The sequence below is a fragment of the Rhinatrema bivittatum genome, chromosome 7 (assembly GCF_901001135.1).
Source record: "Rhinatrema bivittatum chromosome 7, aRhiBiv1.1, whole genome shotgun sequence".
In the NCBI taxonomy this organism is placed as follows: domain Eukaryota; kingdom Metazoa; phylum Chordata; class Amphibia; order Gymnophiona; family Rhinatrematidae; genus Rhinatrema; species Rhinatrema bivittatum.
In genome coordinates this window covers 3,848,271-3,867,513 of record NC_042621.1, presented here as the reverse complement: position 1 = coordinate 3,867,513, position 19,243 = coordinate 3,848,271, and positions in this window count along the sequence as shown.

Below are 19,243 nucleotides of genomic sequence, written 5' to 3'. Positions count from 1 at the left end.
CATGATAATATTTGAAATAATAGCTGATTGGAGATTAGTAGATCATTGGTAGTTATATGGTGTTTAATCGTCCCAAATTGTTAATATCCTGAAGTTATGTCAAGTATGATTTCAGAACGACCGTACAGCCCCATTTTAGAAAAACAGCAGAGAAATGCTGGAAAAAGTGAAAGAGTCTGGGGTGACCGTTCCACGTTTATCCTACTGATAATTAAATGATAATGGTGGGGTTACGATTGCCAATGGTAATGGTACATTCTCGGAGCCTGGCTTCTCTAGAACTACAGGAGTCTTATCACAGTTGAGATTGAAAAGCCTGTAACCTCAGGGCTTTTAAACTTCTACCTAATCAGTATTAAGGAGGCAAAAACTGATTGTAAGAACAACCAGTCTAAGCTGACCAAATCGATCATGTGGGTCGCTCTTTGCTGTGTAGAACTTTGTTAACAACCTGTCGCCGTTATATTGAAGGGAGGTTTTGCTTGGAATCAGGAGGTAAAGATTGCAGAAAAGGAGTCCATTTAGCTTTCATTTCTTCTTTACGAAGAGCAGATTTATGTGCAGCCGACAAATATTCCATTGTTAATAGTTTAAGCATTTTCTTTTCCCAGAGTGAGTACGACGGAGGGTGAGGGCCTATCCAACAGGCTAGTATGGATTGTTTAGATATCAGACTAGCTCTATCAAAAAGTAGCTTGGAAGTGTGGGGCCAAGTGGAAGCGGCCTTCAATGATTCCCCAAATAGCCAGAGGTGTACATCTAGCGGGATAACTAATTGTAAGATATTAGAGAGTTTCAAAGACACGGACTGCCAAAAGCTTGTACATAAAACATTATTAAGGTAGACGTGGGGAAACCTACTGCTTATTTTTAGGATAAGCAGCAACAAATCCATCAACCTTTTGGGTTCCTGTCAGGTACTTGTGACCTGGAATGACCACTGTTGGAAACAGGATTCTGGGCTTGATGGACCTTTGGTCTGACCCTGAAAGGGGCCTGAAAACCAAACTGGCTGTGGGGGTCACCACGATTAGTTTAGGAAGCCCTGGTATAGTCACTGTTTGAGACTATATATGGACATTTCATAGAAAGAAGAAGTTTTCTGTAGCTCTACGAAGTGAATTACATATTATATAGGCAAGGGTGCAATGTACCCCCTCTAGTACTGAGAGGTAGCTGTAGGGGAGGAGATAGGGAAATACTTTTGCTGGTTGACCAGCAGGGAGCATTCACCTTTTGGCTGATCTATGGAGTTGCCACCTGTGGGTCAGTAGGTTTCTAGCTCTTCAGAAAGGGCGCTAGTGGCTCATGTGATGCTTACAGATGAGTGGCAAGATCAAGCCCCACTGGAACAAGTATTAAATTAAGCACAAACAAGTAATTCTTAACTTCAATAACTCAAGATTTGCCAGTAGCAATGTTCCCTAAAAAGTGTGCTGGAGACTGCCACCAGCTTGCTTCCCACCATACATGCTCCAGTCATACTGTGGTTTAAATTTCACAGACCTGCCAGCTCTACAAGTCTCTGCATGGTTTAAACCGCAAGGTGGCGGGAGCAACGCTTGACAGGGAGAAAGCTATTGGTGATCTCCCAAATACCTTGGAGGGGGACACTGGGCAGCAGTTTTCAACCCACACAACTGAAGGTTGACCAGAATTAAAACAGCTCCAGTCATTCAGAACCACAGAAAATATCCCAAAGATAGGAAAGAATAAAGAGGTTAGGGCTATTCAGTTTGGAGAAGAGACGACAGAGGGTGGATATGATAGAAGTCTGCAAAATCATGAAAGGACTAGGGGGCATTCCATGAAGTTAACAAGTAGCTCATTTAAAACAAATCAAAGAAAATTATTTTCCGCTCAGCGCATAGTTAAGCTCTGGAATTCATTGCCAGAGGATGTGGTTACCGCAGTTAGCGTAAATAGGTTTAAAAAAGGTTTGGATAAGTTCTTAGAGGAGAAGTCCATTAACGGCTATTAATCAATAAGGAATAGTAGCTTGGGATCTATTTAATGTTTGGGTACTTGCCAGATACTTGTGACTTGGATTGACCACTGCTGGAAACAGGATACTTGGCTTCATGGACCCTTGGTCTGAACCAATATGGCAGTTTCTTATGTACTTAAGTTATGCATAAGGTGAGGAGGAAATAAGGAGATTAAGAAAAGAGGAGCCCTGGGGGTGGAGTCCTAGTGTGACTGGACCGGGACTCCAAACAACATCCCTGAAGGATGCTGAAAAGAGAAGGGACCAGAAGGCCACTGGATAATGGGGTCCAGGATCTTTGGCAGCAATTCCTCAAACAGGAGCAGGCTGAGGGAGGAGGAAAAGGGAGGAGGTGAAATCCACACTGGGAAAGAGGAACAGAAAATCCCTAGAGGTAAAGCTCTGGGAAAGAGGAAACAGGGGCTGAGGGGGCCAAGGAAAGCCAATGGCCATGGTTATCAGAGCCATCAGGCACGAGACCCACAGGGATGCTGAGCCAGAGCCAATACCACCAAAGATGGGAATGCTGTGCTGGAGGTGTGGCCACCGATAGGAGGAAGCGCTGTGCTGGAGGTGTGGCCACCGATAGGAGGAAGCGCTGTGCTGGAGGTGTGGCCGCAGATAGGAGGAAGCGCTGTGCTGGAGGTGTGGCCGCAGATAGGAGGAAGCGCTGTGCTGGAGGTGTGGCCACCGATAGGAGGAAGCGCTGTGCTGGAGGTGTGGCCACCGATAGGAGGAAGCGCTGTGCTGGAGGTGTGGCCGCAGATAGGAGGAAGCGCTGTGCTGGAGGTGTGGCCGCCGATAGGAGGAAGCGCTGTGCTGGAGGTGTGGCCGCAGATAGGAGGAAGCGCTGTGCTGGAGGTGTGGCCGCAGATAGGAGGAAGCGCTGTGCTGGAGGTGTGGCCACTGATAGGAGGAAGCGCTGTGCTGGAGGTGTGGCCACCGATAGGAGGAAGCGCTGTGCTGGAGGTGTGGCCGCCGATAGGAGGAAGCGCTGTGCTGGAGGTGTGGCCGCAGATAGGAGGAAGCGCTGTGCTGGAGGTGTGGCTGCCTATAGGAGGAAGCGCTGTGCTGGAGGTGTGGCCGCCGATAGGAGGAAGCGCTGTGCTGGAGGTGTGGCCGCAGATAGGAGGAAGCGCTGTGCTGGAGGTGTGGCCACCGATAGGAGGAAGCGCTGTGCTGGAGGTGTGGCCACCGATAGGAGGAAGCGCTGTGCTGGAGGTGTGGCTGCAGATAGGAGGAAGCGCTGTGCTGGAGGTGTGGCTGCCGATAGGAGGAAGCGCTGTGCTGGAGGTGTGGCCGCAGATAGGAGGAAGCGCTGTGCTGGAGGTGTGGCCGCAGATAGGAGGAAGCGCTGTGCTGGAGGTGTGGCCAGCCGATAGGAGGAAGCGCTGTGCTGGAGGTGTGGCCACCGATAGGAGGAAGCGCTGTGCTGGAGGTGTGGCCACGATAGGAGGAAGCGCTGTGCTGGAGGTGTGGCCGCAGATAGGAGGAAGCGCTGTGCTGGAGGTGTGGCCGCCGATAGGAGGAAGCGCTGTGCTGGAGGTGTGGCCGCCGATAGGAGGGAAGCGCTGTGCTGGAGGGGTGGCCGCCGATAGGAGGAAGTGCTGTGCTGGAGGTGTGGCCGCAGATAGGAGGAAGCGCTGTGCTGGAGGTGTGGCCGCCGATAGGAGGAAGCGCTGTGCTGGAGGTGTGGCCGCCGATAGGAGGAAGCGCTGTGCTGGAGGTGTGGCCGCCGATAGGAGGAAGCGCTGTGCTGGAGGTGTGGCCGCCGATAGGAGGAAGCGCTGTGCTGGAGGTGTGGCCGCCGATAGGAGGAAGCGCTGTGCTGGAGGTGTGGCCGCAGATAGGAGGAAGCGCTGTGCTGGAGGTGTGGCCGCAGATAGGAGGAAGCGCTGTGCTGGAGGTGTGGCCGCAGATAGGAGGAAGCGCTGTGCTGGAGGTGTGGCCGCAGATAGAGGAAGCGCTGTGCTGGAGGTGTGGCCGCAGATAGGAGGAAGCGCTGTGCTGGAGGTGTGGCCGCAGATAGGAGGAAGCGCTGTGCTGGAGGTGTGGCCGCAGATAGGAGGAAGCGCTGTGCTGGAGGTGTGGCCGCAGATAGGAGGAAGCGCTGTGCTGGAGGTGTGGCCGCCGATAGGAGGAAGCGCTGTGCTGGAGGTGTGGCCGCCGATAGGAGGAAGCGCTGTGCTGGAGGTGTGGCCGCAGATAGGAGGAAGCGCTGTGCTGGAGGTGTGGCCGCAGATAGGAGGAAGCGCTGTGCTGGAGGTGTGGCCGCCGATAGGAGGAAGCGCTGTGCTGGAGGTGTGGCCGCCGATAGGAGGAAGCGCTGTGCTGGAGGTGTGGCCGCAGATAGGAGGAAGCGCTGTGCTGGAGGTGTGGCCGCAGATAGGAGGAAGCGCTGTGCTGGAGGTGTGGCCGCAGATAGGAGGAAGCGCTGTGCTGGAGGTGTGGCCGCAGATAGGAGGAAGCGCTGTGCTGGAGGTGTGGCCACAGATAGGAGGAAGCGCTGTGCTGGAGGTGTGGCCGCAGATAGGAGGAAGCGCTGTGCTGGAGGTGTGGCCGCAGATAGGAGGAAGCGCTGTGCTGGAGGTGTGGCCGCCGATAGGAGGAAGCGCTGTGCTGGAGGTGTGGCCGCCGATAGGAGGAAGCGCTGTGCTGGAGGTGTGGCCACCGATAGGAGGAAGCGCTGTGCTGGAGGTGTGGCCGCCGATAGGAGGAAGCGCTGTGCTGGAGGTGTGGCCGCAGATAGGAGGAAGCGCTGTGCTGGAGGTGTGGCCGCCGATAGGAGGAAGCGCTGTGCTGGAGGTGTGGCCGCAGATAGGAGGAAGCGCTGTGCTGGAGGTGTGGCCGCCGATAGGAGGAAGCGCTGTGCTGGAGGTGTGGCTGCAGATAGGAGGAAGCGCTGTGCTGGAGGTGTGGCCTGCAGATAGGAGGAAGCGCTGTGCTGGAGGTGTGGCCGCCGATAGGAGGAAGCGCTGTGCTGGAGGTGTGGCCGCCGATAGGAGGAAGCGCTGTGCTGGAGGTGTGGCTGCCGATAGGAGGAAGCGCTGTGCTGGAGGTGTGGCCGCAGATAGGAGGAAGCGCTGTGCTGGAGGTGTGGCTGCCGATAGGAGGAAGCGCTGTGCTGGAGGTGTGGCTGCCGATAGGAGGAAGCGCTGTGCTGGAGGTGTGGCTGCCGATAGGAGGAAGCGCTGTGCTGGAGGTGTGGCCGCAGATAGGAGGAAGCGCTGTGCTGGAGGTGTGGCCGCCGATAGGAGGAAGCGCTGTGCTGGAGGTGTGGCCGCCGATAGGAGGAAGCGCTGTGCTGGAGGTGTGGCTGCAGATAGGAGGAAGCGCTGTGCTGGAGGTGTGGCCGCCGATAGGAGGAAGCGCTGTGCTGGAGGTGTGGCCGCCGATAGGAGGAAGCGCTGTGCTGGAGGTGTGGCCGCCGATAGGAGGAAGCGCTGTGCTGGAGGTGTGGCCGCAGATAGGAGGAAGCGCTGTGCTGGAGGTGTGGCTGCAGATAGGAGGAAGCGCTGTGCTGGAGGTGTGGCTGCCGATAGGAGGAAGCGCTGTGCTGGAGGTGTGGCCACCGATAGGAGGAAGCGCTGTGCTGGAGGTGTGGCCGCAGATAGGAGGAAGCGCTGTGCTGGAGGTGTGGCCGCAGATAGGAGGAAGCGCTGTGCTGGAGGTGTGGCCGCAGATAGGAGGAAGCGCTGTGCTGGAGGTGTGGCCGCCGATAGGAGGAAGCGCTGTGCTGGAGGTGTGGCCGCCGATAGGAGGAAGCGTTGTGCTGGAGGTGTGGCCGCAGATAGGAGGAAGCGTTGTGCTGGAGGTGTGGCTGCCGATAGGAGGAAGCGCTGTGCTGGAGGTGTGGCCGCAGATAGGAGGAAGCGCTGTGCTGGAGGTGTGGCCGCAGATAGGAGGAAGCGCTGTGCTGGAGGTGTGGCCGCAGATAGGAGGAAGCGCTGTGCTGGAGGTGTGGCCACCGATAGGAGGAAGCGCTGTGCTGGAGGTGTGGCCGCAGATAGGAGGGAGCGCTGTGCTGGAGGTGTGGCCGCAGATAGGAGGGAGCGCTGTGTTGGAGGTGTGGCCGCAGATAGGAGGAAGCGCTGTGCTGGAGGTGTGGCCACCGATAGGAGGAAGCGCTGTGCTGGAGGTGTGGCCGCAGATAGGAGGGAGCGCTGTGCTGGAGGTGTGGCCGCAGATAGGAGGAAGCTCTGTGCTGGAGGTGTGGCTGCAGATAGGAGGAAGCGCTGTGCTGGAGGTGTGGCTGCAGATAGGAGGAAGCGCTGTGCTGGAGGTGTGGCCGCCGATAGGAGGAAGCGTTGTGCTGGAGGTGTGGCCGCAGATAGGAGGAAGCGTTGTGCTGGAGGTGTGGCTGCCGATAGGAGGAAGCGCTGTGCTGGAGGTGTGGCCGCCGATAGGAGGAAGCGTTGTGCTGGAGGTGTGGCCGCCGATAGGAGGAAGCGCTGTGCTGGAGGTGTGGCCGCAGATAGGAGGAAGCGCTGTGCTGGAGGTGTGGCCGCAGATAGGAGGAAGCGCTGTGCTGGAGGTGGTGGCCGCCGATAGGAGGAAGCGCTGTGCTGGAGGTGTGGCCTGCAGATAGGAGGAAGCGCTGTGCTGGAGGTGTGGCTGCCGATAGGAGGAAGCGCTGTGCTTGGAGGTGTGGCCGCAGATAGGAGGAAGCGCTGTGCTGGAGGTGTGGCCGCAGATAGGAGGAAGCGCTGTGCTGGAGGTGTGGGCTGCCGATAGGAGGAAGCGCTGTGCTGGAGGTGTGGCCGCAGATAGGAGGGAGCGCTGTGCTGGAGGTGTGGCCGCAGATAGGAGGAAGCGCTGTGCTGGAGGTGTGGCCGCAGATAGGAGGAAGCGCTGTGCTGGAGGTGTGGCTGCAGATAGGAGGAAGCGCTGTGCTGGAGGTGTGGCTGCAGATAGGAGGAAGCGCTGTGCTGGAGGTGTGGCCGCAGATAGGAGGAAGCGCTTGTGCTGGAGGTGTGGCCGCAGATAGGAGGAAGCGCTGTGCTGGAGGTGTGGCTGCCGATAGGAGGAAGCGCTGTGCTGGAGGTGTGGCCGCCGATAGGAGGAAGCGCTGTGCTGGAGGTGTGGCCGCCGATAGGAGGAAGCGCTGTGCTGGAGGTGTGGCCGCAGATAGGAGGAAGCGCTGTGCTGGAGGTGTGGCCGCAGATAGGAGGAAGCGCTGTGCTGGAGGTGTGGCCGCCGATAGGAGGAAGCGCTGTGCTGGAGGTGTGGCCGCAGATAGGAGGAAGCGCTGTGCTGGAGGTGTGGCTGCCGATAGGAGGGAAGCGCTGTGCTGGAGGTGTGGCAGCAGATAGGAGGAAGCGCTGTGCTGGAGGTGTGGCCGCCGATAGGAGGAAGCGTTGTGCTGGAGGTGTGGCCGCCGATAGGAGGAAGCGCTGTGCTGGAGGTGTGGCCGCAGATAGGAGGAAGCGCTGTGCTGGAGGTTGTGGCCGCAGATGGAGGAAGCGCTGTGCTGGAGGTGTGGCCGCAGATAGGAGGAAGCGCTGTGCTGGAGGTGTGGCCGCAGATAGGAGGAAGCGCTGTGCTGGAGGTGTGGCCACCGATAGGAGGAAGCGCTGTGCTGGAGGTGTGGCCGCCGATAGGAGGAAGCGCTGTGCTGGAGGTGTGGCCGCAGATAGGAGGAAGCGCTGTGCTGGAGGTGTGGCCGCCGATAGGAGGAAGCGCTGTGCTGGAGGTGTGGCCGCCGATAGGAGGAAGCGCTGTGCTGGAGGTGTGGCCGCAGATAGGAGGAAGCGCTGTGCTGGAGGTGTGGCCGCAGATAGGAGGAAGCGCTGTGCTGGAGGTGTGGCCGCAGATAGGAGGAAGCGCTGTGCTGGAGGTGTGGCCGCAGATAGGAGGAAGCGCTGTGCTGGAGGTGTGGCCGCAGATAGGAGGAAGCGTTGTGCTGGAGGTGTGGCCGCAGATAGGAGGAAGCGCTGTGCTGGAGGTGTGGCCGCAGATAGGAGGAAGCGCTGTGCTGGAGGTGTGGCCGCAGATAGGAGGAAGCGCTGTGCTGGAGGTGTGGCCAGCAGATAGGAGGAAGCGCTGTGCTGGAGGTGTGGCCGCAGATAGGAGGAAGCGCTGTGCTGGAGGTGTGGCTGCCGATAGGAGGAAGCGCTGTGCTGGAGGTGTGGCCGCAGATAGGAGGAAGCGCTGTGCTGGAGGTGTGGCCGCCGATAGGAGGAAGCGCTGTGCTGGAGGTGTGGCCGCAGATAGGAGGAAGCGCTGTGCTGGAGGTGTGGCCGCAGATAGGAGGAAGCGCTGTGCTGGAGGTGTGGCTGCAGATAGGAGGAAGCGCTGTGCTGGAGGTGTGGCCGCAGATAGGAGGAAGCGCTGTGCTGGAGGTGTGGCCGCAGATAGGAGGAAGCGCTGTGCTGGAGGTGTGGCCGCCGATAGGAGGAAGCGCTGTGCTGGAGGTGTGGCCGCAGATAGGAGGAAGCGCTGTGCTGGAGGTGTGGCCGCAGATAGGAGGAAGCGCTGTGCTGGAGGTGTGGCCGCCGATAGGAGGAAGCGCTGTGCTGGAGGTGTGGCCACAGATAGGAGGAAGCGCTGTGCTGGAGGTGTGGCCGCAGATAGGAGGAAGCGCTGTGCTGGAGGTGTGGCCGCCGATAGGAGGAAGCGCTGTGCTGGAGGTGTGGCTGCAGATAGGAGGGAGCGCTGTGCTGGAGGTGTGGCCGCAGATAGGAGGAAGCGCTGTGCTGGAGGTGTGGCCGCAGATAGGAGGAAGCGCTGTGCTGGAGGTGTGGCCGCCGATAGGAGGAAGCGCTGTGCTGGAGGTGTGGCTGCCGATAGGAGGAAGCGCTGTGCTGGAGGTGTGGCCGCAGATAGGAGGAAGCGCTGTGCTGGAGGTGTGGCCACAGATAGGAGGAAGCGCTGTGCTGGAGGTGTGGCCAGCAGATAGGAGGAAGCGCTGTGCTGGAGGTGTGGCCAGCAGATAGGAGGAAGCGCTGTGCTGGAGGTGTGGCTGCCGATAGGAGGAAGCGCTGTGCTGGAGGTGTGGCCGCAGATAGGAGGAAGCGCTGTGCTGGAGGTGTGGCCGCCGATAGGAGGAAGCGCTGTGCTGGAGGTGTGGCCGCAGATAGGAGGAAGCGCTGTGCTGGAGGTGTGGCCACCGATAGGAGGAAGCGCTGTGCTGGAGGTGTGGCCACCGATAGGAGGAAGCGCTGTGCTGGAGGTGTGGCCGCAGATAGGAGGAAGCGCTGTGCTGGAGGTGTGGCTGCAGATAGGAGGAAGCGCTGTGCTGGAGGTGTGGCTGCAGATAGGAGGAAGCGCTGTGCTGGAGGTGTGGCCGCAGATAGGAGGAAGCGCTGTGCTGGAGGTGTGGCCGCAGATAGGAGGAAGCGCTGTGCTGGAGGTGTGGCCGCAGATAGGAGGAAGCGCTGTGCTGGAGGTGTGGCTGCAGATAGGAGGAAGCGCTGTGCTGGAGGTGTGGCCACCGATAGGAGGAAGCGCTGTGCTGGAGGTGTGGCCGCAGATAGGAGGAAGCGCTGTGCTGGAGGTGTGGCTGCAGATAGGAGGAAGCGCTGTGCTGGAGGTGTGGCTGCAGATAGGAGGAAGCGCTGTGCTGGAGGTGTGGCCACCGATAGGAGGAAGCGCTGTGCTGGAGGTGTGGCCGCAGATAGGAGGAAGCGCTGTGCTGGAGGTGTGGCCGCAGATAGGAGGAAGCGCTGTGCTGGAGGTGTGGCCGCAGATAGGAGGAAGCGCTGTGCTGGAGGTGTGGCCGCAGATAGGAGGAAGCGCTGTGCTGGAGGTGTGGCCGCCGATAGGAGGGAGCGCTGTGCTGGAGGTGTGGCTGCAGATAGGAGGAAGCGCTGTGCTGGAGGTGTGGCCACCGATAGGAGGAAGCGCTGTGCTGGAGGTGTGGCCGCAGATAGGAGGAAGCGCTGTGCTGGAGGTGTGGCCGCAGATAGGAGGAAGCGCTGTGCTGGAGGTGTGGCCGCAGATAGGGGGAAGCGCTGTGCTGGAGGTGTGGCCTGCCGATAGGAGGAAGCGCTGTGCTGGAGGTGTGGCCGCCTATAGGAGGAAGCGCTGTGCTGGAGGTGTGGCCGCCTATAGGAGGAAGCGCTGTGCTGGAGGTGTGGCCACCGATAGGAGGAAGCGCTGTGCTGGAGGTGTGGCTGCAGATAGGAGGAAGCGCTGTGCTGGAGGTGTGGCCGCAGATAGGAGGAAGCGCTGTGCTGGAGGTGTGGCCGCAGATAGGAGGAAGCGCTGTGCTGGAGGTGTGGCCGCAGATAGGAGGAAGCGCTGTGCTGGAGGTGTGGCTGCAGATAGGAGGAAGCGCTGTGCTGGAGGTGTGGCCGCCGATAGGAGGAAGCGCTGTGCTGGAGGTGTGGCTGCAGATAGGAGGAAGCGCTGTGCTGGAGGTGTGGCCGCCGATAGGAGGAAGCGCTGTGCTGGAGGTGTGGCCGCAGATAGGAGGAAGCGCTGTGCTGGAGGTGTGGCTGCAGATAGGAGGAAGCGCTGTGCTGGAGGTGTGGCTGCAGATAGGAGGAAGCGCTGTGCTGGAGGTGTGGCCGCAGATAGGAGGAAGCGCTGTGCTGGAGGTGTGGCCGCAGATAGGAGGGAAGCGCTGTGCTGGAGGTGTGGCCGCAGATAGGAGGAAGCGCTGTGCTGGAGGTGTGGCTGCAGATAGGAGGGAAGCGCTGTGCTGGAGGTGTGGCCGCAGATAGGAGGGAGCGCTGTGCTGGAGGTGTGGCCGCAGATAGGAGGAAGCGCTGTGCTGGAGGTGTGGCCGCAGATAGGAGGAAGCGCTGTGCTGGAGGTGTGGCCGCAGATAGGAGGAAGCGCTGTGCTGGAGGTGTGGCTGCAGATAGGAGGAAGCGCTGTGCTGGAGGTGTGGCTGCAGATAGGAGGAAGCGCTGTGCTGGAGGTGTGGCCGCAGATAGGAGGAAGCGCTGTGCTGGAGGTGTGGCCGCAGATAGGAGGAAGCGCTGTGCTGGAGGTGTGGCCGCAGATAGGAGGAAGCGCTGTGCTGGAGGTGTGGCCGCAGATAGGAGGAAGCGCTGTGCTGGAGGTGTGGCTGCCGATAGGAGGGAGCGCTGTGCTGGAGGTGTGGCCGCCGATAGGAGGAAGCGCTGTGCTGGAGGTGTGGCCGCAGATAGGAGGAAGCGCTGTGCTGGAGGTGTGGCTGCAGATAGGAGGAAGCGCTGTGCTGGAGGTGTGGCTGCCGATAGGAGGGAGCGCTGTGCTGGAGGTGTGGCTGCAGATAGGAGGAAGCGCTGTGCTGGAGGTGTGGCTGCCGATAGGAGGGAGCGCTGTGCTGGAGGTGTGGCTGCCGATAGGAGGAAGCGCTGTGCTGGAGGTGTGGCTGCAGATAGGAGGAAGCGCTGTGCTGGAGGTGTGGCCGCAGATAGGAGGAAGCGCTGTGCTGGAGGTGTGGCCGCCTATAGGAGGAAGCGCTGTGCTGGAGGTGTGGCCGCCTATAGGAGGAAGCGCTGTGCTGGAGGTGTGGCCGCCTATAGGAGGAAGCGCTGTGCTGGAGGTGTGGCTGCAGATAGGAGGAAGCGCTGTGCTGGAGGTGTGGCCGCAGATAGGAGGAAGCGCTGTGCTGGAGGTGTGGCCGCAGATAGGAGGAAGCGCTGTGCTGGAGGTGTGGCCGCAGATAGGAGGAAGCGCTGTGCTGGAGGTGTGGCTGCCGATAGGAGGAAGCGCTGTGCTGGAGGTGTGGCCGCAGATAGGAGGAAGCGCTGTGCTGGAGGTGTGGCTGCAGATAGGAGGAAGCGCTGTGCTGGAGGTGTGGCCGCAGATAGGAGGAAGCGCTGTGCTGGAGGTGTGGCTGCAGATAGGAGGAAGCGCTGTGCTGGAGGTGTGGCCGCAGATAGGAGGAAGCGCTGTGCTGGAGGTGTGGCTGCAGATAGGAGGAAGCGCTGTGCTGGAGGTGTGGCTGCCGATAGGAGGAAGCTCTGTGCTGGAGGTGTGGCTGCAGATAGGAGGAAGCGCTGTGCTGGAGGTGTGGCTGCCGATAGGAGGAAGCGCTGTGCTGGAGGTGTGGCTGCCGATAGGAGGAAGCGCTGTGCTGGAGGTGTGGCTGCAGATAGGAGGAAGCGCTGTGCTGGAGGTGTGGCCGCCTATAGGAGGAAGCGCTGTGCTGGAGGTGTGGCCGCAGATAGGAGGAAGCGCTGTGCTGGAGGTGTGGCCGCAGATAGGAGGAAGCGCTGTGCTGGAGGTGTGGCCGCCTATAGGAGGAAGCGCTGTGCTGGAGGTGTGGCCGCCTATAGGAGGAAGCGCTGTGCTGGAGGTGTGGCCGCAGATAGGAGGAAGCGCTGTGCTGGAGGTGTGGCCGCAGATAGGAGGAAGCGCTGTGCTGGAGGTGTGGCCGCAGATAGGAGGAAGCGCTGTGCTGGAGGTGTGGCCACCGATAGGAGGAAGCGCTGTGCTGGAGGTGTGGCCGCAGATAGGAGGAAGCGCTGTGCTGGAGGTGTGGCTGCCGATAGGAGGAAGCGCTGTGCTGGAGGTGTGGCCGCAGATAGGAGGAAGCGCTGTGCTGGAGGTGTGGCCGCAGATAGGAGGAAGCGCTGTGCTGGAGGTGTGGCCGCACGATAGGAGGGAAGCGCTGTGCTGGAGGTGTGGCTGCCGATAGGAGGAAGCGCTGTGCTGGAGGTGTGGCTGCAGATAGGAGGAAGCGCTGTGCTGGAGGTGTGGGCCGCAGATAGGAGGAAGCGCTGTGCTGGAGGTGTGGCCGCAGATAGGAGGAAGCGCTGTGCTGGAGGTGTGGCCGCAGATAGGAGGAAGCCGTTGTGCTGGAGGTGTGGCCGCAGATAGGAGGAAGCGCTGTGCTGGAGGTGTGGCCGCAGATAGGAGGAAGCGCTGTGCTGGAGGTGTGGGCCACCGATAGGAGGAAGCGCTGTGCTGGAGGTGTGGCCGCAGATAGGAGGAAGCGCTGTGCTGGAGGTGTGGCTGCCGATAGGAGGAAGCGCTGTGCTGGAGGTGTGGCTGCCGATAGGAGGAAGCGCTGTGCTGGAGGTGTGGCTGCCGATAGGAGGAAGCGCTGTGCTGGAGGTGTGGCTGCAGATAGGAGGAAGCGCTGTGCTGGAGGTGTGGCCGCAGATAGGAGGAAGCGCTGTGCTGGAGGTGTGGCTGCAGATAGGAGGAAGCGCTGTGCTGGAGGTGTGGCTGCCGATAGGAGGAAGCGCTGTGCTGGAGGTGTGGCTGCAGATAGGAGGAAGCGCTGTGCTGGAGGTGTGGCCGCAGATAGGAGGAAGCGTTGTGCTGGAGGTGTGGCCGCAGATAGGAGGAAGCGCTGTGCTGGAGGTGTGGCCGCCGATAGGAGGAAGCGCTGTGCTGGAGGTGTGGCTGCAGATAGGAGGAAGCGCTGTGCTGGAGGTGGTGGCTGCAGATAGGAGGAAGCGCTGTGCTTGGAGGTGTGGCCACCGATAGGAGGAAGCGCTGTGCTGGAGGTGTGGCTGCAGATAGGAGGAAGCTCTGTGCTGGAGGTGTGGCTGCAGATAGGAGGAAGCGCTGTGCTGGAGGTGTGGCTGCAGATAGGAGGAAGCGCTGTGCTGGAGGTGTGGCCACCGATAGGAGGAAGCGCTGTGCTGGAGGTGTGGCTGCAGATAGGAGGAAGCGCTGTGCTGGAGGTGTGGCTGCAGATAGGAGGAAGCGCTGTGCTGGAGGTGTGGCCACCGATAGGAGGAAGCGCTGTGCTGGAGGTGTGGCTGCAGATAGGAGGAAGCGCTGTGCTGGAGGTGTGGCCGCAGATAGGAGGAGCGCTGTGCTGGAGGTGTGGCCGCAGATAGGAGGAAGCTCTGTGCTGGAGGTGTGGCCGCAGATAGGAGGAAGCGCTGTGCTGGAGGTGTGGCTGCAGATAGGAGGAAGCGCTGTGCTGGAGGTGTGGCCGCAGATAGGAGGAAGCGCTGTGCTGGAGGTGTGGCCGCAGATAGGAGGAAGCGCTGTGCTGGAGGTGTGGCCGCAGATAGGAGGAAGCGCTGTGCTGGAGGTGTGGCCGCAGATAGGAGGAAGCGCTGTGCTGGAGGTGTGGCCACCGATAGGAGGAAGCGCTGTGCTGGAGGTGTGGCCGCAGATAGGAGGAAGCGCTGTGCTGGAGGTGTGGCTGCAGATAGGAGGAAGCGCTGTGCTGGAGGTGTGGCCACCGATAGGAGGAAGCGCTGTGCTGGAGGTGTGGCCACCGATAGGAGGAAGCGCTGTGCTGGAGGTGTGGCTGCAGATAGGAGGAAGCGCTGTGCTGGAGGTGTGGCCACCGATAGGAGGAAGCGCTGTGCTGGAGGTGTGGCTGCAGATAGGAGGAAGCGCTGTGCTGGAGGTGTGGCCGCAGATAGGAGGGAAGCGCTGTGCTGGAGGTGTGGCTGCAGATAGGAGGGAGCGCTGTGCTGGAGGTGTGGCCGCAGATAGGAGGAAGCGCTGTGCTGGAGGTGTGGCCGCAGATAGGAGGAAGCGCTGTGCTGGAGGTGTGGCCGCAGATAGGAGGAAGCGCTGTGCTGGAGGTGGGGCCGCAGATAGGAGGAAGCGCTGTGCTGGAGGTGTGGCCGCAGATAGGAGGAAGCGCTGTGCTGGAGGTGTGGCTGCAGATAGGAGGAAGCGCTGTGCTGGAGGTGTGGCCGCAGATAGGAGGAAGCGCTGTGCTGGAGGTGTGGCCGCAGATAGGAGGAAGCGCTGTGCTGGAGGTGTGGCCGCAGATAGGAGGAAGCGCTGTGCTGGAGGTGTGGCCGCAGATAGGAGGAAGCGCTGTGTAAGTTGTGGGAGAGAGAGCGCATGACTGAAGGTTTGCCTAGGGCACCAAATACTCTTGCACTGGCCCTGATGGTACTGAGGAAACTTTAAAGCAGTCAGAGCTAGGGTTTGTTTTTTTCTCATACAGTTTGTTTATGTAAACATTTGAATATACAAGACTGTCGATGTAAATAAACATCCCCTATTTGGAGACAAAAGGTGAAGACCAAAGTGATTTCAGGACAACCTAGAGAACTCAGGAAATGTGAAGAAGAGTAAGTCCTTCGCATACACATGCCTGGTGCTCTAAATGTGTGATTTTAAAATCTATAACATGGTTAGCATTACCATGGTTAATTTTAGAGTGTTTTCATTTTGGTACTATGAGTCGCTGGTATTTGTCATGCTGCCTCTCTTCATTGGGAAGTGATGCTCCTATGACAAGGAAGAGTAATGATACTGTTATTATCCGGTTACTGGTAGGGAAAAGTGGGAAATAATGTGACCTGCAAAGAAATGGACTCAATGGCAGAACTGAGATTCAACCCATGAATGACTAACGCCTGCTTGCTTATTTTAACCACAGACCATGCTTCTCTCCTACTGGGAAGACCTCATGTGTAGCATAGCGACAGACGTCAACTCTTCCTTCAATGGACGTCAGCACCCCAATGGTTAATTGTAGGAATTGTGCTGATCCCTTGAGGCTCAGGGGTGAAGGTTCAGCTTGCTGATCTAGTCAGCTGGCCTTCCTTTTCAAGTTCTTTCCGTTTTCCGTAGCTCTTGCTTAAATGAATGGTGCATTGCTTGAACAGTTTACTTGTGGGTTATAAAAACGTTTTGAAGCTGACTCACAGTGGTTATCGGGATGGAATATAGAGATGAATGAACAGAGGACGAGCTTTGCCTTCGACTAAGGTACTTATGATTTGCATGCAGTCAAATTGAGACAGCTGAACTTTCTTTAGGTATCTCCAAATCTGTGCATGCGACGAGGAAAAAAAAAATAAAAAGCATACAATGAAAACACACTATGCTCGCTGTCATCATGGACCAGAGCCCAGCGGTTGTTATCAGTCCTGTTTCAAGGTCTAAAGTGAACCTGCAAGAGCGCGACTTTTCAACACTTCACATTAACACTGGGTGTGATTATGTTGGACTGTGTGCAAAGGGATGCCAAAGTGAGGAAAATATTGCAGTATCTGAGGCAATCTGGCTCACACAAACTTGGATCGGCTTCCGTGTTGTTTTCTGGGACCATCACACAAAGTTGGAAAATCTGAGGACAAATAGCTTTGTAAACAAATGCATTCATATAAGTGCAGTACTGCATTAATATGTGTATCCGGAGACCGGAGGAGAAAGTCCGGAATGGTCTTACGGATCTTTCACGTGTGGGTGATCAGCTGGTGTAGGGGACCGTGGGTGAGAGCACAGGTTATTTTTGGCAAGCCAGGATCTGAAATAATGGCAGACATCTCCAAAGCTGTGCTCCCAAAACTGATCTGACGTTTTTTTTTTAATAGGAAAAAAGTTATTTGCAAGCTGTTCCGCAGGCCCATGCTTGTTGTACAGTGCTCAGATAGCTGTACTGACCGCTGGCACATGAGGGTTCCGAAATGCCACTGAGAGATCCCTGGAGTTTTCCTCAGCACTTATTATCCTCTCCGGGAATGGCACAAGGAGTTTAAGGCACGTTACCTATCCTTGGTGTCCCTTGAGATTATAGATCCCTCTCTTCTGCACTGCCACTGCTTCTGGAAATCTCTCTCTCTCTCTGTCTCTCAGCTGCTCTCTGCATACACAAAACAATCCGAGCATGTACCTCTAGTCTACAGCATACTCACATCACTCTCTGGTGCACCACCACTAACGCATGCCCTCTCTGGGTCATACCATGGGGTACAGGTGCTAGCCATGGCTCTTTGCTTTGGAATATTGCATAATCAAAGGAGGTTTGCTGGGGACAGAACCTGCATCTAAAATGCTTGTTTCCTGGAGGCTTGCCAAAAGGTTTAGAATATATGGAAGGATCTGGATATGGCCAGACTTGTGGTATTATTGGCCAATAGGTGACAACTCTGCATGTAATTTACTAATCCTCATCCCACCAATGGCCTTGCTGCCAAGTGCTATCACATTCTTTGATGCTGGAAAAAGCCCCACGCATTCTGCCTGCATCTCCTCGAGCTTCTGATCATGTTTCACAATGGCACACGATGAACATTCCTTATATTTGTTTTTTTTTGGGTTAGATGCAGAGGTTTGTTTGGGGTTTTTTTTTCCTGCACCAAATAATACTGCAAAAATTTCTTTCTTATCCACTGAGAACAAACTTTCTCTAAAATCCAGGGCTGGAGACTTAAAAAAGAATTTGAATTGAAAAGATGATTTAAGGTTTCTTTTTTCCTCAAAGGAGAGGTAACTTTCAGCTTGCAGAGGCTGGAGATGGAGACATTTGTAACAAAATAAATGTTAAGAAATCCAAGTGAATTACTTCCTGGAATGTCATTATAACATGGTCTCTTCCTCATGATCTGAGCAGAGCCCTTGAACTGAAAAACACCATTTTGGCTAAATTCTCATTTTTTTTTCTGCAGCCTGGCTCATAATTTTGTTTTGTTAAAAGCACAGTTCAGGCTTCTCAGTTTTCCAATCCTTTCTATATGGTCTGATACATTTTATGAGATACTTTTTTAATTGAAGTCATTAGGACCCAAAGGCAGGGAACTCTGTACCTCAACCAGGTTGCCTGACTGCTCCTGTTAATTATTTAATCAGCCCTGCATGTTTCTTAGAGAAAAAGGGAGAGAGAAGTAATCAGCACAGGATCTGTGCAACACACACAGTTCAGAAACTGACAACAATCTGTAACTAGGATTTCTCCTCATCCTGCAGGCATAGCTTGTGTCCCAGCACAGTTTGGAGTCGAAGCACTCGTGTCCAATTCTTCATGTCCAATTCAAGGTTCACTTATCCGTAGGGCCGGATTAAGGCCAACTGATGCCCTAAGCACAGCCCAACATTGCACCCTCGGCCCTTTCATTGCTTAACTGTCAAGACCTTAAGACTCAATAAGGGCTGAAGGTGAAATAAGGGATGAAAGATTCAGTTTTCTTCCAGGCCAGGACCCCCACAACTAAAATAAATAAAATCTTGAAAAGTTTATGTTTAATAAACACTGGATAGCAGTAAGCAAATAATTTACTTATAACTAGGGGGCATGAGAAAAAAATGCAAATTTTAAACACTCTGTGGTGTCCCCTTCCCTTGGTGCCCTATGCAGGTGCTTATTTTGCTTAATGGTTAATCCAGAGCTGCTTTATCCGGGTAAATCGTCCTCACTCCATCCGGGTAAAAGCCTGCGTGGGGGGGCGGGGTCCAGAGCAGGCAGGCATTTTGTTGGAATTGTAGGAAACGTTCCCAGGGGAGAGCGAGCTTAGGAAACCACACATGTGGGTCAGATTTTTAAACCTGCATGTGCTGTTTGTCAGCAAAAGAAAAAAAAAATCTGCCTGCAGATAAAGCAAGTGGAAAACTCATGGTCCCTTTGTATCTGAGGGCAGTTTTCAAGGGGAAAATCTACCCATGCCTTCCCTTTCAAAATGACACATAAATGTTGCACCCGTGGAGTTTGCAGCTAAGGGGGTTTGACAATTGCCCGTTGGATCTTATTTATTCCTGTCATCATGGGCTGGTTACTAAATGTTACCCCGCCTGTTTGCATTTATAGTCTGGCATCGACACTTTCTACAGCAGGAAAATAGATGTTTGGCTCGTGCCACAATTTTTTTTTTTGTTTTCTCCATGCATTGCCAATTTTCACAAGGCACCATTAATGAATGTAATGAAAACCCAAGACTGGCTGAGGACAAACACGTTCCGCATTTTACACCCGCCCCTACCCCCAAATGCCAGGTTTTCCTTTTTGCCATCTCCCTGCTGCCTCCCATCAAAGCAACTCTCTCCTCTCTGACCCCCTGAGGGGAGGGAGGTGGAAGAGAGCAGCTTCTGTCTTTCTTATCTTGGTCAGTTCACACTGATCTGAGATCGCCCATCCATCTCCCTCCCACCCGGCGTGAGGGGGCAGAGAGCAGGGAGCGGCCCCTCCCGCTGGGGTCCTGCCGCTTGCAAAAACCTCGGGGGGGGGGAGGCTGAACCTCGCCTGACCAAATGAAACGTTTAAGAAGCCAACGCATGACCTCAAACATCATCCAGGAGCTTTCGGGGGGGGGGGGAATCCAAACCCGGGCTCGGAGAACGAGCTTTACAGACCCTCATTTTTAAACTGCGAACGGAATGCAGCCTTTCCAGAGATGCGCGTTCACAATCAAATGGTAGGCATTGCGGAGCCCACCATTTTCTGAGTTCCTGTCTCCTAATCAGATAATAATGTCTCTCTTACAATTTGCACCAGTAAGTAAGACTGGGGGAACCCTATCTCCTCCTGGCGCTCAGCTTTGAAATGAGCTTTACTACCACTTGGAGAATATTTTTATTCTGTTCGGACTCATTAAACCCGTGACCTCCAGTTCCCAGGTAGCTGTGCCCTTCCTACCCCAGTCACAAACTATAAGAAAACTCAGCCACACC